Below are 20,278 nucleotides of genomic sequence, written 5' to 3' on the forward strand. Positions count from 1 at the left end.
TTTACAAATATTTCTCCTTCAACTGTGAAACCTGCACTTTTCTAAACTGGACAGATAGGTATTTTTTATGCTTTATAGCCACAGCTAACTGTCATAAAAATGTCCTAAAATTATTTTAAAAATTCAGTACTTGACTTCAAGTACTTTCAAGATCAACTTTGCATGTAATAACTCAAAATCAGATTAAGGTCTGGTTTGATTTTACAGGTCAGTAGAAGAAAGGAAAAAAGGTTTTTTACCCAACCTTAGATACATGACTGAAATGAATGAGTTTTATCTTTCCATGTGTGAGTCAGAGGAGAGAGACTGAAATGCTTTCTTGGGAAGAATTTATTTTTACTTATTGCAAAGGGTGATCTTCCTAACATCTAAGTATTATAAATAAAAGCCTAAATCTAAATATTTACAGTGAAAATGGCTTACTTTGCAGAAGACATGAATCTCAATGATTTCAGAACAGAGCCATGGATGTAGCTTTTATGGAAGGGTAAAAAGGACACTTGAAACCCCAAGAACATTATGTTTCAAGATTCTTCTTTAGAAAAACAACTTTGATATTTTTTTATTGAACTACTCATTAGCAGCCAAAATATCTATCTTTAGAAAAAGAGGCCACGATAAAAATCTGTACAAGAATTAATAGCCCCATGCCAAGAAAAATGGAAGAATTTCTAAAAAGCTCTGAGTGCTCCCCCAAGTAAACAGGAAAGGGATAACTTTCAAGTGAAACACGAGCCATTCCCACAGATTGTGTAATGGCAGGAATCACTGACATGAACACAACCTGCTTTCTCTCTTGCTGGAGAAGCCATGCCATGGGACTGCTTCCATAAGCTAAGTGGCAGGGCCCTGATAAATTGCATTCCAAGTGCACGCCAGCAGTTTATAAAATCATCATGTGTGTTTTACATACAGTTATGCAGAATTCCAAACTGTTACCATTTATTGAGTGACATGTATGGCTTTACTGTAAGCATGTAAACTGTGAGATTGTCACATTAGAATTCAGTTGGTTACTCAAGTGGAAAACAACTGAGTGGGGTTAGAGAAGACTCCTGGCGGGAAGTGGGTGCACATGAAAACTAAATTAAAGCAGTACAGGAAAAAAAATTAATCTGCTGTTGGGAGAATTCCCTCCTGACCCTGACAAACTCCTCACCTGAGCAATGCACAGGCAGACATAGCAATCATTGTAGCAATAGGCAGGAAAGTGAGTTATCCTTTTGTGTTTGCTTTCTAGATCTAAAAGTTGAGATGTGTAATTGATAAGCTCAGTCTGCCCAGTGAACCAAAACTCTGAAGAGCTCTAGTGCCCAGAACAGTCTTCTCTTTCTGCACAGATTTAGGTGTCACCTCTGATGTCTGTGCTCAGCACTGTTGCTGAGAAATCAGACTTCTGTAAAGCTCACAGCCATGTTCTACCAGGAGTTTTCCAGGAAAGAGTTTTCTGAGGCACTGAGCACGACCTCCACTGTCCCATGAAGTGAAACTTCAAAAAGTACCTCACAGATGCTCCTCCTAAAAATTCACCCTTCATGCTGGCAGAGTCTGCAGGACCTTCCTCATTCCAACAGTAGCTTTAGTGCTAGACATTTTCATATAAATGAGAATGTTCCAGACAGACAAGGAGAACTCCAACCCCAAAATACTTTTCTTCCCTTAAGAGAGGCTGTTCTGGTTTTAGTATCTTGAATGTCTGCATACGTGATATGCATATTTAGGTTGGCGTGTGTGATTTGGCAGGAGACGCAAAAAAAAAAAAGACTGAAAATTGAAATACTTAAAGAAATTGTGTGTATAAGTGTGTGTGTATAAACAACAGAAACCCCCCTAAGTCTTCCAGGGTTTTTTGCCTCATAAGAATGAGCTCCAATAATGAAACTTTATAAAAATTCTGTCTGCAAGGGCTTTAGAAAGTTGAAGAAGGTATGTATCCTAATGATTCCTTTCTCTGTATATGTATGCTGCTAAACCTACAGAATGTCACCATTTTATGCAGTATTTTAAAATGGGAAGACAGTTCAGAAGGCAGCTGAGACAGAAAAGACAACACTAAGCAGAAATGTAGAGACAGAGGGTTTGTTTTGACACCAAGAAGTTCCTTCTGACGCCCCCATTCAGTGGCAAGGACTCAGTTGGGGGGTGTATTTTAAATAAACTTGGCTATGGTTACATGCTGGGCCAGCAGCCCTACAGCATCCAGTCTCTGATGTGCGTACAGATGCATGGATGCTGGCTTGGACTGGATTTCAAGGCAGCACAGCCATAAGATTGTCATCCATGTGACAGCCATTCCACAACCTCTTACAGCCAAAAGTGAAATGTCCCAACTGCTGAGAGCTGCTGCACCTCCCTAGAACAGGCTACAGCTCGGCTGAGGCTGATTTTGTATGGCCAAGAGTGGTTCCACGCAGCATATGCCTTTACCAAAGGCTGCTGAGACTCACATGCAGACTCAAAGGCCAAAGCAGCTGCATCCCATTACCAATTTAATGCCGTTCCTTTATTTTGTATGTAATTTTCCACCTCCACACTTGCCTTGCCAGGTAGCAGCTCTTACAGCAAACCACCATCCTCCAACTTGGAAAAGCAGCCTGGTGACCTCACGGGGGAGGAATAATAACTGGAGGATTATTATTTAGCCTTTTACTGACAGCTAATCTGAGGAAACACTGAGGAGGGAAAAAACATATTGGATAAACAAGGTTAGTATTTGTGGCGTGAACTGAATGTGGAGCAGGTCACAAGGCAGACTCAGAAGTCTCATACAAATCAGTGAGAAAAAGAGCAGAACACAACAACAGCTTCTGTTAGGAGTGACGACTGCCACTGAGACCCTTGTAATATGGCATTTCCCAGCCAGCTACAAACAAACAGGACACTGGCTTCTAGTAAATAAGGGTTTGTTTTTTCCCAGACAAAAAAAGTGCCCAACAATAGTGGGACCAGGACTGCTCACGGTTCACAGGAAATGCTCACTGTGTCACCATCAGTCTAAGGGCTGCGTGAGGTCACGAGTTACACGGAAGAAAGATTAAGTCACATGCAGTAGTTTCTATTCAAAACCTCTTTTTGATAAGTTCTATTGGGGGAAAAATAGTTCTTTATAAGCTTAACAATAAGATCTGATATGGGAATAGGATGCTAAGGTCCTATTTTCATTTGTTAGAAATCATCACCTAGAGACTTGTTTATACACTTTAAATAAACACCATACAAATTTCTGAACGAACACAAGAAGCTGTCATGCCCTGCAAATGCTTTCTATTCCACAATTTCATCCTTGTATAAAATACTGCGTGCTGCTAAAAATATTTCACATTGATCTGTTTAAAAGTGCACTGCTTATACAAGCTGCTTTGTTTAGACTGCATTTTGAAAGAGTGTAGCAAGCAGAACCAATGCTTGTCAAAAAGCTGTGAAAAAGTTCAAACTCTGGTATCTGTTTTTCATCTTATACATCAAAATTGTAGGAACCACTGCAAACTCAAACAGTTTAGCTTTGGAGGGCCTATATGAGGAGTAGGGGTTTCAGAATAATTTCATAAATTCAGCCAAATATCCATTCCCTTACATTTAAAATAAAAATACAGACTTGCCACACATTTGCGTCTCCCAGAGAAACTGCAAACAAGCTGCAGTGCCTGTTTTGACAACCGCATCACCACGAAACTTTGACCATACATTCTTTGCTTCTTGCTATCTCCCCTCAGATTCTAGGACTTTTAATGGCTTAGAGTGGGACCCTGAGCTGCCAAAGAAACCACATCAGAGCCAATATATGTTGAACCAATGCACTGGATTAGGCCTGACTGGTGGTCTGAGCACTACTGAGGTACAGTCAGCACTTGTACATAGAATTTGTTGCATCCATGAGAAACCACCTTCTAAATTCTGAATTGAAATAGGAACTCTGACCAACAGGGAAGGGATAAGAAAAAGCACAGTAATTTCTCCTGGAGCCTATTACTACGATTTGAGCAGTGAGAGTACAAGTTTTTAAGAAGGAAATAATTTTAAGTACTGCTTGAAATCAGAGCCTGGTAGCACATGAGAGGGGACAGCCTCTAATTTGCACCCCTAATGCTACAGTATCTTACAGCTGCTGGGGTGACAAGAAATGAAGCCCTATACTGGACTTGGTTTTTATGTGAAAATTTTGCTTTTCATTCAATGAGTCCTGCCCATCCTGTATAAGGCACTTGCTCAAGCCAAGTGCTTGTTCAGAAGCCACTTCAAAGAAGCAGCAAACAGCACAACAGCACTGGAGAAAAACTGACCAACACTTGTGGTCACAGGATTCAGTTTAATTGCAAGAATGCAGGTGGAAGAGCTCAGAACAAAACTGTGAGATTTTTCATTGCTGCTTAACTTCCTACATTAAAATGATTGCCCGGCAAGCTGTCAGGCATCTCGATTCGCTCAGTGTCTCAGGAACAACCTACTGCATAAACATCATCTCAAAACTGTGGCTTCAATCTTCCCACTGGTAAAATTCACATCCTGAAATTCCTCTTGTGCCTGTCGAATCAGAGCTCTTGTGCTGAGCCTGCAACATTCATGAGCTGTCAGCACATTATCCACATCTCACAGGCAGGAGTACGTGCGTTCTGCAAGACGAACACTGCTGTAACACAAACATCACCCACTTGCAAGAAGTCTCTCCTCTCCCTCGTCCTCCTCCTGGTTAGCTCTTGTCAGGAGGTATGGCTGCACAAGGGCTGGGATGCCAGGCTCTAAGCTCACTCAGCTGCTCTGTTATTGCTCTGGATGACATACAGGGCTGCCTCCTCTGTGCAAACAAGGAATTTTTTGTGGGACACAAGACTGGAGGGATAAAGCACAATTTCTCCATTGGATGGGGTTATGGGCACTGAGGGGAGTGATAATCAAGAGAACAAATAATTAATAGGAATACTGCAAAGACATAAAAAACATGGTACTGCAGAAACCTGACATCTAAGGGCAAAAAGCAGAAAACTCCTTCCAACACTACCAGCAGAAGCCAGCTGCAGCCACCCTGGAATGGTCAGGAAAAATCCACAGGACCAAAGAGACACTTTGCAAAGGAGACCGCTGGGGCACTGTCTGTCTTCCAGGACAGGGACCTGCTTCCTGCATTGCTGTGACATTCAAACCTTCTACAGCACATTTAGGCCTTTAAAATGCACCTACATTTCTGCTTTAGTCACTCCCTATCATAAGAACAGGATTCTAGACAAAATCTGCATCTACGTTAGAGATACAGGAACAAATAATTAATAGGAAAACTAAAATGATGACATAAGGTTAGAGATGTAGGAAAACTGTCTGACATTCCCTTAAAACTTATATTTAAAATTTGAGATTTCCTTAGGAGTTGGATGCAAACAAGTCAACACTGTTAGAGCAGAAACAACTTCCAAAAATTTGGCAACTATTTCATGCCATGTCTGCGCCTAGATTAGAGCCACCCATTTTGAAAGACCAGCTAAACTGGTAATAAAACAAAGCTGTTGCTCTTCAACAGCTTCAGTATAGAAATATTAGTGTGGTGTTTGACATACAGAGTTCTGGAGGTGTTTTAAGCTGCAGAATATTTCCTTCTGGCAAAGCTATTGTGCCTTTTGAAATTCCTCATGCAATAGCATGCCAGCAGCAACCATGGTGGGTTAAATAAGACTTCTGGAAAATGGAATTAAGGAAATAAGTGACAGGCCTCTTAAAGGATTTCATCATCCAGCTCTCCCATTTTCTGTCTCTGCTCAATTATTGCTTCTCAACCTCCTACAACTGTCCTCCCCTTCTCATATTTGGCAACTGTGGGAGTTGTCAGTGTTTCACTAAGCTCTGCTGCTGCACGGCTGTTCTGCCAAAGTTGTAGAAAGGTTTATGTGGCTTTCCTGACAATTTCTGGTTTATAACCCAGCTTTATGGTGCTGTGTCAGGAAAGAGAAGCGTATGGTAAGAGAAGTGAGCCAAAGGTATGTGTGGAAGGGGGAGAGGGAAAGCAAAAGCCTGGGAACAGCTGAGGTTTGAGGCATCCGAGAGAGAACACATGCGCTGATCTGCAGGCAGGCAAATGAGATTTTCCTTTTAGCATGATCACAAATGCTGTCAAGCAAAGCTTTTAAAGCTTTCATTATTTATTTTAAAGTTTCTAACCCTCCTACTTCCACAGGGGTAGCCTATGGTAATTCAGGTAGAAGACTATTTCTAGCTTACTGCCTTTTTAACAATCCAGTTTTCTACTTCCTTATCCAATATTGACATACATGTCTATTACTTGACTTATTTGCTACTCCTGCTGCTGCTGAGGAGGAGGAATCAAAAGCAATGCATATGACATGCCCTGCTCAAGGAAAGGCCAAAGAATCAACTACTGTTGTAGATTTTTTTTTTTTGTAACTATAGCTAGTTAGCAATTCCTATAGGTTCCACTGAATTATATACTTATCAAACCCACGGTATTTATTTTTGCCAGGGTACAGTGTAAAGTGCCAGCTTTACTTAAGACAGAAGCTGAACCTTTTATGCTCAAACACTGAGATGGCCAAACAAGCTTTCCCCATGCTGCAGCAGGTAAATAAGCTGCAGAGAGAGCAAGGAAACACAATATTGCCAAGGGCTCTGATCTACTGCTGAAGCTGATTCACTCAAGTTTTCTAGATTATCTGTGCCATCCTTTTTGGCTCTTGTGAAACTTGGTTTTAACTTTTCCTGCTCTCTCACTTATTAACCAATATTCAGAAATATATCACTTTGACACTAATAAGAAATTTGCATCACAGCATTTAACGAGCTGAAATGGAATATAGATTAAATCTGATGCAACTTCCAGTGTGCTGAACCAGCACTAATAAAAAAATTTCTTTTTAACCATCACTGTAGAGAAGTTTTAAGGGTATAACAGAGGTGTTTACATCAACTAAAAAACTGAAAAATTTCTTCACTGTTCCAGAAAAACAGAGGTTATGCTCTGTATCATAGAACCACTCAAGGCTGACTTCACAATGTAAGGGTATTTATTCCCAGCCTATCTCCTGTTGCTGGCCAGTTAAGCAAGCTGCAGATGCAGAAGGACTCGAAGGTCACACACACAACATCAGCATCCATTTCCCATCGCTCCTAAGTGTCTAAATGTATGCAGGCCCGTGTATGAATGCAGCAATCAATAAGCTGTTTCACCACACTGATCCTTCCCTCGCCCCTATGGGATGTAATTAAAAGGCATCAGCCGTACGTGATGCCCCACTTGGGCTCGGCGCATTACGTAACGCTGCAGCACTTCCTGCTCCTCTGGCTGCAAGATTACACATCAATTACTGTGACATGTGTTGCCTGAAGAGATGCAGCATCCCAGTTTATCCAAAGCTCAATAGGGTTTTTCGTCACTGCTTCTAGAATATCGACAAATTTGTAAACAAAGGACTTTGGCTTGAATTCCTTGAAAATTCCCAAACTCAAGAGGTTCTTGTACATACAACAGAAAATCTTTCAGCAACCTGTTCTGTTTATCAACAGTGGAGCTTTTGTTGCAGTGATTAACACATTAAAACCCATGACCATCTACTTACGTGGCTGAGTCAAATCCTAACCAAAAACTTGTCTTAACCCCTAGTTTTAATTCCAAGTAGAGTAAACCCTGAACTGTTAACTCTGGGTATTCAAACCAGACTGGAGCAACCCTCCCACCTCCTAAAAAAATCTGGTCAACGAACAACACTTCACCTTAAGAACAAGTTTTTAATTAAAATCATACTGGCTTAAGGGGGACCTATTCAATATGGGGCTGTCCAGCAGCACCATGAGGCAGCAGTAAGTGCAGCCTTAGCCCTCTGTGCTCTGGTCCTGTTCTGCTCTGCAGGGCAAGGAGTTTGTGCCCAAAGGAAGCTTTGAGTACCCTTCCACACTGCTCTACCCAGACCCCAAGGGGAGGTGAAAACCTGACTGACATAACTAAGCAAGGACAAGATGAACAGCGGGGCTAGGACATCGCAAATGTTCTGGGACTTGCTCATGGTCAAGATTTTTAAACCACCATTGTAGCAAACACTGGGCTAGAAGGCATCACCAAGATATTAATTCCCACTCACTGCAGCAGAAGTTTCCCTCTGACGTGTCCATCCACCCCACAAACTCCCAAGCCCTAGGGAATCATAAAGGTTCTGGTTTGCCCTGCCAAACAAATGACTGGCATATACATAGTCCAGCATGGCATCTGCTCAGTGTATCCAGGAACAGAATTTGAAAAAGGAAGGCAAGCAGACTTGAGGGTAGCCAAAAAAGTATATTTTTGTTGAGCAGGCAGCCAGACAAACTCTGGCCAGCACAATATTTGTGCCCTTGAATTGCAAGGAGCAAAGAAAACAGTTCATTTCCAGGCTTAAGAGTGAAATGCAAGGAGCTTGTCTCTGCACATTGATAAAAATTCTTCTCTCCTTTCCCAGTTTTTAGGCTTGACTACATGCTTGGAAGTCACATGAAAAGAGTGACTTGAGGTGGCTTTTGGCCTGTGTACCCTTGCAGACACCATCTGAGAACCTTCCTCTTCTTGGGGATTAGTGACCAGACAGTTGATCTTTACACTTCAGCTGGGATCACATTTTCATAGTCCTTTTAAGGGTCAGAAAGTGGTGCAGACAGCTCCTGCTATAATTACCCTAGTTGATCCAACAGAAAAAATGTAATACCTAATAAACATTATAACTACCCAATATACACTTCATATTCCAAAAGCCATTTTTCCCTGAACTGCCAGAAGGGAAAAAAGCTGAATTGATCCTACCTACACTCCTTAGGCCATTGACATTGTGCAGTCTCAAAGTGCTTTACTTCCCTTTGCAATACTCAAAGCCTCTCAAAAAGGCACCATTCCCATGACAGACTTACAAAAAGTGTATTGTTAATTGTTACCATGCTGAAAAATCAACCTTCTGGCCTTTCTAAAAGCTTTTGGACCACAGGTTTGTTTATGACAGGAATAAACACTCTGCCTGGGATCATTTGGGTCACAACTGTGCTACTGGGAAGCTCTACCAGAAAGTCAGCAGAGAGTGGTAATACAGCATTGGATTTTAAATTATTTGCTGTTTTAGAAGTGTTGCAGAATTATATGTATGAACATATAAAGAAACATGCTGATTCTTCTAACTTTATTCATTGTTTTCTTTAAAAAAAAATCCCAAACAGGCAAATTTTGCAAATAACCCATCCTAAGCTCCTAAAGAAAAACCACATTCCTCTATGCAGTTGTCTTTATTGAGGTTAATTCCTCATGTGGCTATATCAAGCGGAACAGATATCCTATTAGTGCTTTCCCCATTTGCTGCAACAAATGAACAACATGTTGGAGTTTGCAGGCACAGTTTTCCATGTACATTGCTCCAGGAAAAACACTGCAGTTCACCAGTGGTTGTAACAATCTCTAGATGTAAGAATGAGGACTATGAGACAAGAAGTTTTAATCAACTGAGGATTTTCCCTGCCAAAAAATGTGGGTTTTTTCTGTAGCTATGCATGCCACCTGCCTTGTGGTAAAGCATTATGGAAAACCATCCTCTCAGATGAAATTCTGGGCTGATTAAAGACAGTGTTGGTGTTTATGGAGCCTGCCTAAAACCTTCCTGCACTTGCATGTTTTGGCTTGAACATTAACTTACATGAAACACGTTCTATACATGTACAGGGGAGATTTAAAAGCAGAGCTGCTTTCCCATTGAAGCCTTCTAAATTCTAGTTAATAAACCCCTTGATCTTAGTATTTTGAGCTTGCAGGGTCATACTACAGCGTTGCTCTCATAGGAAATTTTGGTAACTAGAGCAGAGTCTCAGGCATCACTCCAAATAACTCACTCACTGTGTCCCAGAAGTGGCTTCCCCACCCTCACTCAGCTGTTTAAAAATTATATGACTGTATTTGTACGTGAAGGATAATGAGATCCATGGAGTCCTTTTGCACCAAATAACTGGAATTGACAGTCAGGAATAAAATGTAATAATACAAGATGAATAAGACTTCTTACTGCAAACCATTAAATGTGATCTTTACTCACATGTATTATGTTGCACAATCAGTGAAGCTACATGTGGAAGGATAAATTTACCAATAAAACCTGAAGTTAAACATGCAGAGCACACCAGCACATAAGACAGCAAATATTTCCTTTCCAAATGTGCAAATTATGAGAGTTAGGCCCTACTGGGGAGAAAGCAGAACAGAACTCTCTTCCAACAGCCAGACAAGTGCTTTTATTATATCATGAAAAGCAGTTTTCCTTTATAGCACTCTACATGTAATTTTTTCTTTCCATTTGAACTTATAAAAGAATGGAACAAGTTATATATTATATACATGTGTATATTATTATATGTTATATACTATTTATACATATATGCAAGTTATATATGCTACAGGTGTAGCAACACAGCATTATTCAGTCATCCAACAAAGAACCCAAATAATTTTTAAGATTGAAACCTAAATAGTTTGCAAAATTTGGCATCCTTTCATATCTGACGAAGTTGTACCAAACTCCTCTCCTGAAGGTTACAGCTTAAAAACATTTGAAAACTTATTTTAAATACATTTGCCACATCAACAGGGTAGGAATACACACTGCAGAAAAATAACCCTCCTCTCCATTTATCTCCATAACCTCTGGCACACACTGACTGCTCTCCAGACTGATGGAGTCCCTGGCACAAAATTTATGACACATGACTTTGACTACCTCAGAGAAAGGGGAACACTAGTTAGACTATTACTTAGTTAAATTACAGAGAAAGAACCACCCTCAGCCTTTTAACTGATTACACAATCTTATTTTCTCATGCCAACCCCAAATATCCTTAAAGCTCCCTCATTCTCTTCTTGAACTTCTCCACTGTTACACAGCATGTCTGTCTTGGGGGGACCCAGTGAGCCACTGGGGAAGGGGTGCCAACACTGCTGCTTCACCACTGGCTTAGCCATGACCTCTGAGATGTCAGCCAGTTGGGGCTTGAAAACTGCGTTTCTGGAATACTTCTGTTGGTTGTAATGGAAAGGAAAGGAAAAAAATTAAGTTCTGTTTTAATTTCATACAGATGACAAAGGTTCCTTCTGCTCTTATTTAAGGTCAATATGAAGTAAGCATCATTTGCTTTGTGTTAGAGGGTAGGTTTAGATTAGGTATTAGGAAGAAATTCTGCCCTGTGAGGCACTGGCACAGGTTGCCCAGAGAAGCTGTGGATGCTCCATCCCTGGAAATGTCCAAGGCCAGCTTGGATGGGGCTTGGAGCAACCTGGGGTAGTGGAAGGTGTCCCTGCCCATGGCAGGGGGGTGGAACTGGATGGTCTTGAAGGCTCCTTGCAGCCCAAGCCATTCTATGATTCTATGCTACAAAGGCATTAACATCAGGAATACCAATCCCTTTTGCTAAAAAACAGGAGATATAGTGCAGAACCACTACAGAGATGATAAACCGGCACGAAAGTCTAGCAACCAGAAATTTATTTTTTTAAAGTTTTACATAATAATCACTTAGGGGGAATAAAAAGGAGCAGAGCACAGTGCATCTGCTCTTCTTTTCTACTGCAGCTTGGAAGAAAACAGCAGATCAGATATTTCAGTGACATCCAATCGCTGCATAAATTGTTTAAACTGCAGCTAAGTATGATAAACAATCATTTTGAAGTCACCTGATGCAGTCCATGTAAGACAGCAGGTATGCCTGTAATGACTCTTCCTTGCCAGAAAATGTCTGGCTTGGTAGGACACTGACTTTCCAAATCAGGCAAAGAAAACAGAGTGAATACCACAATTGTCTCCACTGCAACTAATTAACCCCAGTAAACAATCATTTATCTGAATACCCAAGACACTTTGGTTTAAATTCATGAAGATTCTTCCCAGAGTGCCCAAGTTTAATACTAATTTTAGAATATGTAATTTAATATTTATTTTCCTGCCACCTACATGAACTCTGAAGGGCATGAACTTGATCTCCATTCTCCAAAGAAATACTTTACTTTCCAGAAGTGTCCAGATATAACATTTGTAAGAGGTATTAGAACACTTCAGATGAAGAGCTAATTTAAAGCCAGCAGGATATTTTTGGAATTTGCAGATTATCCTGGTGGGGGGGAAGCTCAGTTCTGATAGACTGAATTATTGAAAGACCATTGTTTACAGAGCAGCACAACTGATAAAACCAGGAAATTAATATTTTTATCCAGCCAATACAGAAAACACATAGAAAATGATCCAGCTCACTTTATCACTTGAGATAGAAAGAACAGACACTGGGATTCAGGGGAGGATAGAAATTCAATGTGAAGATGACCTGAGCAAAAGTTATACAAAATTTACTGGCATAATAAAAGCCATCACGCTGCCCCATAGTGGGCCACTTGCCAAAGACAAAGCTGATACCAAGGACAGAACTAGGCCATTGTAGGGACTGAGCCTTTCTGTTGATCCTTCCCCGTATCAGCACCTCCATGGCAAAATGTATTCTTGCTCTGAAAGTGTGTTAAGACATTTTTGAGCTGAGTGTGGAAGCTCTGTCCTCACACGGAACACTCCCCAAAACCTGGAGAGAAGGCACCTAACTTTGCTGTAAAAAACTGTAATCCAGCAGTCACCATTCCCTAAAAATAATAGAAACTCAGATTCGAATTCTTTTGTTTACATGCTCTGCATCTACTACACCACAAAAAATTCACCATGAGGCTTCAACTGAACATCATCAAATGTTAACAGAGTTGGGCTCATCTATTTATGGAAAAATCAGCATCTGTGCTGCTCTGTAACCAGTTACTCAAGACTTTAGGGAGAGGAAGATGTTTATGGAGTAACATGAGCTATAGGGGATTTATCCAAACCTATGTAGACATAATCCATAACATGGATTTGCCCTATTTAGTTAAATGGGCTTGTATTAAATATTATCAAACTGAATCAGTAGCAGAAAACATTTCCAGTAACTTCTTGCAAAATAGCCTGCGGGAAGTATATCTGAAACCTCTTCAACTGTTGGTTGGTGAAAAGAGGATGATTAAATGGGGTCCCCCAAAGGGGCATCACAACAGAAAGGCTCTTGCAACAAGTACACAGGAGACTGAGGGTAACAGAGCTCAAGGGGCTGCAGCTCTGACAATCCTTTATTAAAGCACTACATGAGTTGGCAAAAGCCTGCTGATGTTCTTTTCATTTCCGAAGTAGCTTTAATTCTACTTCCTTGAAAAGTAAGACTCCTGTTTACTAAGGAGTTCTCAGCTATTCTTTTCTCATAACCTGTCTCACAGTCCACATTCAACAGAAACCCACTCATGTGAGCTGTGGGGTCGCCAGTTCCAAGGTTGGGCATCCAAATATCAGTTCTGCATCTGCAAGTCTCTTCCACCAGAACCCCATCCAAGAGCTGAAAGGTTTCTTTTTACAGTACAGAACAGGCAATGGCCTGCTGGAAAATTACCCTGGTGGCAATTACTTTGTAATAAAGAGCATGGAAGCACTATCGTGTTTCACCTGTTACCACTATGGCAGAGTTACCTCTCGGTCAGAGCTGAGGGTCAAACTCAAATTCTGAGCAGAAAAACTCATGCATGTACATTCAAGGGTTCTCCTGACATCTTGCTCCAGATGAGGGTGTTTAGACAGAAATATAAAGAGATGTTGGGCATGTGGGTGGAAAGCAGATTAAGAGGAAGGGTTTAGGCTAAGAGAGAGACTGAGTAAATGTGTGTTTAAATCCACTCAATTTTAGTGCATTTCCAGGAGGCCAAAGTCTGTCCCTACTTCTATCATCTTTTCCCCACTACTCACAGGAAATCTTAGTAAAAATCCTGCAGTTCCTTTATTCCCATCTGTGCCCATTTCTATGCTCTAGAACTGCCCTTGAAAGCAGCAGAAAGGCTTGCCTTGAGTATCTCACAACAAGGTGGGTCTGCTATGTGTGAGAGGAAAGAATTTCAAGTCAATTCAGTGACCCAGTGATAAGAGAGATGTAAAAACTCTGTTTACAGTAGAATTTAATGCTACTGGCTGATATGAAAATTAAAATTTTAAAAATATGCTTTAATTTAATACAGTCCCATACCCAGTTCACCACCATTAGCTTATAACAGTGTTATTAATTAGCCCTTATTTCTGCTGCTTTACTAGCTCTTTGGGTAGGAGAAAAGGCATTTGGGAAAGAAGGGGAACACAGATCTCAAAGTACCCCTAAGTCATGCCAAACAGTTTAGCCTCTCCTAACCCTTGGCTACTACAGATAAAAGGGAGACAGCATGCTAGACTGAAAATATTTACAGGTAGAAAGAAGCAGCTACATAAGGATAGAGATGTGCATTTCCTTCTTAGAGAGTGATTATTTTTGGAGGCTTCAAGCTCTTCTGACAAATCACAGACTAAAATGTCTATTGCTGCAGGAAAAAAAACGGATTTTAAGAACAGAGGTGACAAACCTCCATTCTTCGCTGACAGCCTGCATTTTTACACTGTTTGCTTTGCTCTGCACTGTGCTGCTTCTATCAGCCCACAGTTTTTAGACCTGTTCATATTTTTTGTGTCATATACCGGTCACTTGCTCTAAACTCAGACCAAACTCTTAAAATGAAAACTTCCAAGGATTCAAAGAAGTGTTCACTCACAGTTTTTACTGTGAACACTATGCTAGGGAAAAAAAAAACCCAAAACAACCCACATTAACATTCTCACAGTACACAATTAAAAGCTCAAGGACTTTTATTAAAGATTTGGAATGGGAAAAAGCAGCACCATAGCAAGTACGAATCTTATTTTAGAAGTAGCTTCTCCAGCAGACCTTATTCAGCAAAAAAAAAAAAAAAAAAAATTACCTACTGGTAAGTAATAAGAAACATATTTCATGCTATGGGAGAAGCCTCTGAAGCCATTTGCACTCAGCTTCCCCTCTCATTGCAAGGCTTTTCATCCAAAGTCACAGAGTCTGTAGGACCCTAGAGCCAGCAGGAATCCTCACACTATCCAGCTGAAAATCTGCCATGTGCTATCAGTGGTGCCTCTGAAGGCCAGATTCAGTGTTACTTGAAGAAAAACAGAACATTGATATAAAAAAAGCTATAAGGAACAGCTATTGCACAACTGCCAAACCACTTGCCTTGATATGAAAATAAAGTACATGCTCCTAACTGCCCCCAGGATTAAAAATCTTAACAGTTCCATAGCATCTTTCTTTTAAAAGGGTTTTAAATGTATCTTTAATCCAGCCTTCCACTAAGGGCTATCTGTGTTTAAAATCAGCGCTGCTATTGCTTCGAGGACAAACGATATTTTATGTAAGAGCGATACATGATATGAAAGCCTGACTTGCTTGTTACTTAAAAAAAAAAAGTACAGTAAAATTAGTCTTACACAACCCCTTAGTGAACATAAAATTAGTCAATAAGTAAAAAAAGATGGGTGGGGAGGTTTTATAGAGCAATTAACATGTGCCTCAGGCACAATATTTGCAGTCTTACACATTCCACCACATGAGATGTGAATACAAACTTTGCAATCTTACAGACTAACTCTAAAGCTAACAAGGCTGAAAAAAGGATTTAATTGTTTATTATTCCAGGTTTTCTGGATCCACTGTATATTCAATTCTTGCCTTTAGGTTAGCTGCATTACAGTCCTCTCTTGGGACAGGTCAGCTCTCAAGCGATTATTTCTTCCAAAGAGAAATTCAGAGCCTGCAATTCAGTCTCAGCATCAAATGCAGCCATGCCTGAGAGCACGGATGCAGCTGGATTGAACAGGAATTTAACTCTGTGAGTCAAAGGACAGATTATAGCAACTCAGTTTCTTCCTGGTAAGACAAGGTAAGGTAGGCCACAGCTGAAATGGAAGATGGAGCTTTGCATACAAGCAGTTAAAAATACATAACCTTAATGTAACCTCTGGCAGAGATGAGGAATAAACTCAACTACTCGAGCTAAACTCAAATAGATTCAGTGCTGCTTTGTGTTGAAGAGCTTCCTCCATCTGCAAGAGGCTTTCCAGCCACTCAGCTCTTTTTCACTTGAATTATAGCCTCTAACAGCCCATCCACAACCCTTTGCTCCCTTCTTTCCCAGGAGATCTTTCAGGTTTTTAGATTTCCTTTGATCTCAGGCTTAGCCTTAGGAAGGCTATCTGCTTCCACACTGAATTGAGTCAGCAACTGATACCTTAATGCCTTTGAAGAAACAGACCTGGAAGTCAATTCTTCTGTAACATTTCATGCTTGGTTTCTAAATACATCTCTATAATCTCCCTTTACCTACAAGCATTCTTCTCAGGCAGGTATCGACACTACATTTCAATGGGAAGAGTCACGACTGCACACTAAAAGAGTTCACTCTGGAATATTGAATCTCTTCAGCATAACGAATTCTCAGCTACCACAGAGATTTCTCAGAATCAGCAATTTGAATTATTGCTTAACACACTTTTTCCATACCAGCAATTTCACATGAATTTCAAGACCCTTTAAGCACAGTCTGCTAAGCTTTAGTCTGGATGAATTTTGAATGTTATTTCTTTTATGAGATATTATATCTAAATATTTTAGCTGTAAAATAACAGCCCAAACCCCTGAACAGTTTTCCTACATATATGAGACACGAGCAACTACAGCATTTTGCTGATGTAAAAGGACCTAATGAAAGAAATAATTTCTTTTACAAACAAAAATAATCTACAGTATTCTGCTCTGCATAGCTCAGCCTTTCTTTTTAGTAAAATCTAATAATTAGCAGTGAAATACTCAGTTTCCAGAAATTCTATTCTTCAGTGTTATTGCCTAAAAACAACATCAATGCTCAGGGTTAAGCTTAAAATGACCAACTTCAATATTTAATGCTAGACTAGCCAATGTTTACTACATTGAGAATCCATTAACTCTCGCAGTAAAACAAAGTGATGCAATCACAGAGAGGCACTCACATATGAAATGCAGAAAAAACACAGCTACTCCTGTACCACACCAGACAAACATCCCTAGATTTAAGTGGCATTATAAAGGTAAGCAGCATATGTAAACTAATTTTCCTTAAGTTTTCTTATGAAACTATGTAAATGTACACAGATTTTTTTTTTTTAAGAACACTAGTGTAATATATTTAATTTATGCAGGGGAATGAGGAACAGCTCTGGTGCTGACAGTCACTTCTGTGCCTATTAACTATTCATAAAACACTCAATAGCACTGAAAGAGCCTTTGAAGCAACAGTAGAGGCTTGACAAAGCTTTTATCATATTAAATATAAAATGTGAAATTTCATGTTTACAGCTACCACTACTCATTAGTCAGACAGTGAGTTTTTCATGCTGAAAGCAGCAGCCCCCCAAGTCACAAAATACAGATTTCTTTTTTTTCCTTCCATAGTCCTAATCAAACAGGCACACAGATCCCACCTTTCAGAAGAACTAAAATGGATTTACAGCTTGCATTAAAACCAAAATTTTGTCTGAATTAAAATAGAAATAATCTGAAATTACCAAGTTATGTATTTATTAATGGTTTAAAGTGTTATTAACAGAAGTCATGTATTGTGATTTCACTGAACAAGTTTCTTCAAAAACCAGTTTCTCCAAGTTTACACCATACCAGTCTTTGGTTTCTCCTCCTTTTACTTTTATTCAAGCAAAATCCTGTGCAAAAGAATTTTATCATGTGTCCAAATCTTCCATGAACTTATGAACTGGAAGTAATTTTAGAGATTTAATTCTTTAAAAGCTAAGTTTAATGGTGGAAGAAAATACACTGTCATTTATAAACAATAGCAGGGATTTTAATTCCTTCTCACAGATAAGCAACATTAAGTACCAGACATTTCAGAAGACAAAGGTCTCATCCTGCTCCTATGGAATTTGTAGTTTATGTGCAGGGGAAGCAAACAGCAGTGTTAATACTCAAGGATAATATGAATCATTCAGTTTGTCAAAACCCTTGGACTCATGAACAAGTAAAACTCGCGTTCTAAAGGTGCTGAAAGCTTATTTTCTGGTAAAATTTAACACTGGTAGAAACTGCTTATTGAACAGGTTTCAAAAAGGTTAATGGAGATTTTTAGAGATTATAACTTCTGCAAGCATCAACTAATACAATTTCATCTGGACTCAGACCAGAATTCTCATATTTGGCATTTTTTTACATCATTTGAATTCTTCTCAAGTTCACTGCTTCATTTTGAATTCTCAAGCTGCAGATACTAAGACACCAAAGAGCAAGCTGGAATTAAAAAAACCATATATATTTGGCTTGTAGTTGTTGCTAGGCTACTAAAGCCCAGTTATGGCTGCAAGGCTGTTAGAGATTTGTAACTGCATTTCTGACACAGCAATATAACATCAATTATAGCAATAAAGACAATGATTAAAGTCAGAAGTCAGAACTTATTTCAGTAGGGGTGCAGTAACTCAGGTGCTTCAGCACCATTCCAATTCCAGTATCCATTGATTCAAGCAGCTTTCACTGATACTTTCAGTTCTTTTTTTTAAGATTTCAGACCTTCAGGAAATTTAAACACAATGAGTTCAGCCACCACTGAACTGGAAAGGGACCATCCAAGTGACCATCTCCTTCAGCTGATAAAATCTCGTGGATTACAGAACAAGTAGGACAGCTCATTCATCTGCCAAATCATAACTACACCTCTGATCCAGGGTACTCAAACTGCAAGAAAAGTCAAATACTTGCAAGCATAAAGTGTGTAACACCATACTGATGTGCCTAAGGTTTTCATGGTGGTATCTGATAAGAATCTCAGATTATTTCAGTGACCAAAGTTTTCCCACATACAGTTAAGCACAAGCATACACTGTAAAGTTTAATTGTTAATATTCAACACACTCTGTGAAGACTCATCTTTTTTTGGGTACCCAAAAGGCTTCTTGTTCTTCAGTGTATTATAAGCAAAATTGGTTGAGTCACTACACTTCCCCAGGTGCCAATTCTCAAATATAGTTTCTCGAGCCAATTTAATCTCACAGAAACTGATCTTTGCTTCTACCAAAACAAGAAGCAAAGGGAATATTACAGCAGTTCGACAGCTATACTGCAACCCCCTCCAGTGAGGAATAAATATAGCTCATGCTGAGGCAGACAGATGTTGAGGTTGATAAAGGTAAACAGAACCATGTAAGAGGTAATTAACAAAGAGGCCAGATAAGTCACCCGTGAATAACTTAACCCTTCAGTGAATCCAACACTGTTTTTAGCCATGCTGTGGGCACAGGAGCCAAGCAGAAAGATTTCAATTAGTTGCCAAAGCACTGACATTTGTAACTGCTACCTCCATTTCTTATCTCCGCGGCAGGGAACATCGTTACCGCATGTAAAAGGCATCACTTTGTCGATTTGCAGCTATTCTAGAAGTGGGAGCCCTCTTCTTCCCTTCCCCCAAATCACGATGTTTTTTTGATCACTGGGGTTAGGGAAGGAAGGGAAGAGATATTTCTCAATTATCTGGAGGAAACAGCTAGAAAAGCTCACAAAAGAAATGTAAACTGGAGACTGGTCAGTAATTAAGAGGATGGTTTATTTATACTGTCTGACCTTACCCTATGGTAAGGTAAAGTCAGTTTAGCCAGCCATACATTTTAATCATGCAAGTGCCAGCACAAACAAAGCAAACGAAAACCTACAGGTCACTTACAAAACCAGTGATCTGTTCCATGCAAAGCAGGATGCAAGTTTTTGAGTTTATGGTAGGCAGTTATTGAATCAATGCTGCCAGTACAAGGGACTGAAGTTTCTAGATCTCAACTTATGCAAAAGACACAACCTCGGAACAAGTTAGGAACGTTACAAGCATTCCTAGATGAAGTTGCATGTGTTTTATTTAGCAAATTTATTTAGGTTGATCAGAAAAGCTCTTTTTTGGAACTTTTTAGAATCTGTTTTAACTGTGCAAACAATAGATCCATGAAGACCATCTGATGAGCTCTGAAAATTAAAATTTTTAGGAAAACATTGAGGCTTAACTCATCATTATCTCCCATGGCACTAACTGCACTGATTATTCACTCCATTCACTCAAACCAACTAGCAATTTCATAGGAAAACACATTTTTAACTGCAGGAAGACTGCATGAAAGGACTTGTACATCACACGCTCACAAGCTGAATCTAAGATGCCTTTTTCTCATATCAAACAAACAAAAAACCCCCATGTGTTTCAGTCAAGATGCTAACCTGGGAATTTTTAAACAATGTTGTAAATAGTATTCACTGAACATTATTTTTTTAGTTGGTTGAGTGCTTCTGTTTGGCCACAGCTGAGCAAGCTGTAAGGCACACCTGC

At 39.7% G+C, this 20,278-nt stretch overlaps 1 protein-coding gene across 4 annotated transcripts in view; it reads right to left on the reverse strand.

Moving 5' to 3' along the window:
- Positions 1-20,278, reverse strand: part of SLC45A4 (solute carrier family 45 member 4) — an 86,396-nt gene that overhangs the window by 15,191 nt on the left and 50,927 nt on the right. The gene's annotated exons all lie outside the window — the stretch shown is intronic.

The sequence above is a fragment of the Corvus cornix genome, chromosome 2, assembly GCF_000738735.6.
Source record: "Corvus cornix cornix isolate S_Up_H32 chromosome 2, ASM73873v5, whole genome shotgun sequence".
Classification (NCBI taxonomy): Eukaryota; Metazoa; Chordata; class Aves; order Passeriformes; family Corvidae; genus Corvus; species Corvus cornix.